Below are 5,184 nucleotides of genomic sequence, written 5' to 3' on the forward strand. Positions count from 1 at the left end.
GTGTAGGTGCGTGGGACTTGTGAGGAGCCTCCTACTGGATTGATACCTTGGTTCTCAAAAACTGAGGGAAATACGTACACTACTATTGCTGCATCACCCTTTCCTCTTCAAGGCAAACCAACGCAAGCTCAAGACGTAGCACTGGCCGACTTCCTCGTTGACTGGGCCGAGACCCAGTACCTGCCGCGAGCGCCAGACTCCACCCATTGGCGGATGCACTTTGATGGATCAAAGATGCGCACGGCATCATCCTCACCTCTCCAAAAGGCGACAAGCTCGGATATGTGCTGCAAATCCACTTTGCCGCCTCCAACAACGTAGCTGAATACGAAGCACTCATACACGGGCTCAGGCTTGCCAAGGAACTCGGCATTCATCGGATCCTGTGCTATGGTGACTCCGACTTGGTGGTCCAGCAGTCGTCAGGCGACTAGGACGCCAAGGATGCAAATATGGCAAGCTACCGCTTCCTCGTGCAACAACTCAGTGGATACTTCGAGGGATGTGAGTTCCTCCATGTGCCAAGAAATGACAACGAGCAAGCAGATGCCCTGGCACGGATCGGCTCCACCCGGCAAGCAATACTAGCCGGCGTCGCCCTACAGCGCCTCCTCAAGCCGTCTGTCAAGCCATCGCTAGAATCAGACTCCATCTTCATGCCGGCCTCTCCCGAAGCAGTCAGATCCGACTTGAGGGCCCCAGAAGGCGGCGCGGGGACTTCGGCAGGCGGCCTGGAGACTGCAGTAGTCGCACTCGGCCCGGGGACTCCAGAACCCGGCCCAGGGACTGCAGCAGTCGGCCCGAGGACTTCTCCAACTCAACAGGCGGCAGCCAACTCCAACCCGCCGCCTCCCGGCCCAACCACCCTTGTACAAGTTGCAGTCGCGGCAGTCGAAGAGATAGCAGCACCATCATGGGCTCAACCCATCCTCAGCTTTTTGGTGAACGAAGAACTGCCGACTGATGAGATATTAGCCCGACAAGTGCAACAACGGGCAGCAGCATACACCATCGTCAACAGAGAACTGGTGCAGCGCAGTGTCACTGGTGTGTACCGGCGCTGCGTGGAGCCGGACCAGGGCCAATCAATCCTCAAGGATATCCACCAAGGTGAATATGGTGACCACGCGGCTTCAAGATCACTTGTTGCCAAAGCTTTCCGCCATGGCTTTTTCTGGCCGACTGCTCTAGAAGATGCCAAAGACTTGGTCCAGAAGTGTAAAGGGTGCCAGAAGTTCCGCTCCAAGCCACATCTGCCGGCTTCTGCACTCAAGACCATTCCCATCGCCTGGCCCTTTGCCGTCTGGGGCTAGACATGGTGGGGCCATTCAAGATGGCTCACGGCGGCATGAGTCATTTGCTTGTCGTTGTGGACAAGTTCACCAAGTGGATAGAAGCAAAGCCAATCAAGAAATTGAATGGGCCGACTGTCGTGACTTTCATTGCCGACATCACCACTCGGTACGGCATACCACACAACATCATCACCGACAATGGCACAAACTTTGACAAAGGAGCCTTAGCTCATTTCTGCGCGACAGGGCATCCGACTAGACTTAGCGTCCGTTGGCCATCCGCAGTCAAACGGCCAAGTGGAGCGAGCAAATGGCCTCATTTTGTCCGGCATCAAGCCCCGACTGGTCGAGCCTCTAGAGCGTTCGGCCGGCTGCTGGCTCGATGAGTTGCCAACCGTCCTCTGGAGGTTACGCACAACTCTGAACAAGTCAATTGGCTTCACACCCTTCTTCCTCGTCTACGGTGCCGAAGCCGTCATCCCGACGGACATAGAATTTGACTCCCCTCGGGTCACCATGTACACCGAGGAGGAGGCCAAAGAAGCACGAGAAGACGTTGTCGATCTGCTGGAAGAGGGCCGGCAGTTGGCACTCAACCGGTCCGCCATCTACCAGCAGAGTCTACACCGATACTACAATCGCAAGGTCAAGCCAAAATCCTTCCAAGAGGGAGACATTGTGCTCCGGCTGATACAACGAACAGCTGGCCAGCACAAGCTGTCGGCCCCTTGGGAAGGCCCCTTCATCGTCAGCAAAGTGCTGGGCAACAGTTCCTACTACATGATTGACGCTCAGAAGCCCAGAGCACGCAAAAGAGACGACTCAGGCAAGGAGACAGAGAGGCCATGGAATGCAAACCTCCTCCGAAGATTTTATAGTTAAAAGCAGTATGTACCATGCTACCTTTTGTATTAAGTATGAAGACTCCGGGTCCCCCGAGAAGAACTCGGGGACTACCCTCTTTTATCTATATGGTAAGAATAATACCCATGAATGTGTTGTTTCATTATTCCACCTGGCACCGGGTTTGACTAGTCGGCCCGGGGGGCTCGCCGCCTTCTACTATGTGTCGTCTCCTGCAGTCAGACAAGTAGTGTGTCGGCACCAGAAAACTTCTGCAGTTAGAAGCCGCAGCTCACAGAGCGACTGTATGGCGGGCAGGAGTTGCCAAAGCGGTGCCCATACGAAAAATGGCTAAGGAAAAAAGCGGACATAGCTGAGGCCGACATCCCGCCTACTCGACCGGCTGCTGAGGAGCTGGCCGGCCGGCTTCTACTTACCTTGCCAATGCTCCAACCGGCTAAGTACTTGCCCTCCCGAAAGTATCTAAGCACTTGGCCCAGCCGCAGTCCGCAGAGCGGCTGTCCGGCTGGCCAAAGGATAGCAAAGGGAGAGCAGCAAAGGAAAAAAGCAAGGGGCAGAAAGCAAGAAAAGTTAGAACTCGGCAAATAAAGCATAATTTGTGACGAAGAATATTTACATAGAAAGAGGCCTATTGGCCAGCATTCAAGAGAGTTTGAAATGCACCCCGCGGGTGGAATTGTGCAAATTTAACAAAAGTTTGTCGAGACTGATAAACAGGGAAAACAAAGGCGATAGCCTAAGGAGCAGCAGAGGGTTCCAGCTGGACGGTGGAGTCGGCGGCGTCGGTTGGAGCAGCGGATGGCTGGACGGCAGAGTCAGCAGTGCCGGTTGGTGGAACCTACAGCTGGTCAGTCTCCGCCTGGTCGCCTCCAGTAGCAGTCGGCACGCTTGAGCGTGGATCATTGCTCGAGGCATGGTCAGGCTAAGACTGGCCGTCCGCTCCGACCTCTGGCGCGTCCTCTTCACTGTCCTTGTCCTCCGCGTCCTCCCCTTCGTTGCTGGAATCAATCACCTCGGCCGAGTCCTTGCTGTCCTCCAGATTCAGGCCGAACCACTTCGGCGGTGCCTCGACACCTTCATCTACCAGCTCCGGGATGAAGACGCTGGTGTCGGTGTAGTCGGCGATCGCTGCCGCCCGCCTGACAAGGTCGTCCTCCACCGCCACCAGCTCCTCCTGCGCATCCAACTGAAACATGGTCAACTGGGCTAGATCTAGCCCAGGGTACCCTGCCTTGACGAATTCTAGAGCCCGGCACGCTCTAGCCCGGGCCGAAGAGCCCTTCCAGGCCTCCAGGCGACCGGCCGCTACCTCCAGCCAGTCGGCAGTCCGACTGGGCGTGCACGGAGCCAGCATGCCTGGACACAGGGCGGAAATTGCCTGGGCCCCGACGCGTTGAAGACGACGTAACATTTGGTGAGCCGGCCGAAGGCGGGCCTGGATGCTGAGAAGCTGCTCGCTAAGGGTCCGGGGAGCATCGGCGGCAATTTGCACGCCTTCTGCCCTCTGCTCCTCGCGAGAAGCCTCAATGGCCTGGTTCGCGGCAACGGAGTGGCCTGGGGAAGAAGTCTGTTTGGGTGAAAAAGCAAAGAAGACAGAAGTTAAAAGCAAACAGTCGGCCTAAGCAGAGGCCGACAGCTCAAAGAAAGAAAAAAGAGGAAGCCTACCATCGACCATGTCCTCGATGCTACCAAAACCGGCAGTCAGCTGCGCCTCCTTATCGGCCCAGGAGGAGTGCTCGATCTCAAACTCAGCAAGGAGGTCGGTCTCTTTCGCCTTCGCCTCCTTCTGAGCCGTCTGGAGACACTCCTTCTGCTTCGCCAGCTGCATGACCAGTCGGTCACCTTCCTCGGCCAGCTTACTGCACTCCGCCTCCTTGGCGCGCAATGCGGTGTTGGTTTCGCCCAGCTGGTGCTGCAAGGCGGCGTTGGCCTCTGCCAAGAGATTAGAAGGGAAAGGATGTCAACATTCAACAAGGAAGGGATGCAGTTGCCGGGGAGATCCGGCCCGACTGCTCAGTAGTCGGCCTGAATCTCGGGGACTACAGCCCGCGGGTGCGCTATCGTGCCCCCGCAGAAGAAAGAAGTTATCAATGATCAACCAAAGATATACAATTGCTGGGGAGATCCGGCCCGACTGCTCAGCAGTCGGCCCGAATCTCGGGGACTACAGCCCGCGGGTGCGCCAGCGCGCCGTGCAGAGAAAGAAAACCAAGACTTACTCCGGCTCTCGGACAAGTCGGTGGTCTACCTCTCCAGCTCTCGGACTCCAAAGTTGAAGGTGGCCGCACGGAGGTTGTGGTAATCCTGCAATAGAGATGCCAGAAGGAGTTAGCACTTGGTGCTTGCAAGTTAAAGTTCCGAACCGCCTCCTCAGCAGCCGGCCCGAAACTTGGGGACTACACCCAGTGGGTGCGCCAGCGCGCCCCCACCAAGAAATAAAAAGATCAAAAACAAAGAAGTGAGAAGCATACCCGGATGGCTGCTCGCGAGTTCAGGAACGCCTCATTGCACCGCTTGAGGGCGTCGGCTTCAGCTTGAAGCTTGGCCTGGACGTCAAGGGATGCCTGGTTCAAGGCCCCCGTCCTACCTCAGCGCACCCAGTCGGAGGGCGCGGTGCTGATCGCCTCAGTTTTTGGAACTGATGATCTCGCGGCGCCGGCCTCCAGCATTCGCGGTGCCGAGACCACCTTCACGAGACGATGGCGCGCGGGTGTGCGAGCTTCAGGAGTTTGGCCCGTCACCACCTCGTTCCCGGCTGATGGCGCCGGTGGGGCGGTCGGCTGCCTGTCTCGCGCTCTGACAGTTGGCGGTGGAGGATGCACGATGATGTCCGGCATGGCGACATCGCCGCCCTCCCTCTCCATGACCGGCTGCTCGTCGTTGGCTCCCCCAGTCGATGCCACAAACTCTGGTAGAGGCGGTGCAGAGTTCAGGGGAACGATGAGCAGCGGCTCCTGGCGGCGTGTGGCCTCCGCGAGCCGCACCTTTGCCACGGTATCAGCTTCTCCCTCCACCAGCTTCTTTA

The sequence above is a fragment of the Triticum dicoccoides genome, chromosome 3B, assembly GCF_002162155.2.
Source record: "Triticum dicoccoides isolate Atlit2015 ecotype Zavitan chromosome 3B, WEW_v2.0, whole genome shotgun sequence".
Lineage (NCBI taxonomy): Eukaryota > Viridiplantae > Streptophyta > Magnoliopsida > Poales > Poaceae > Triticum > Triticum dicoccoides.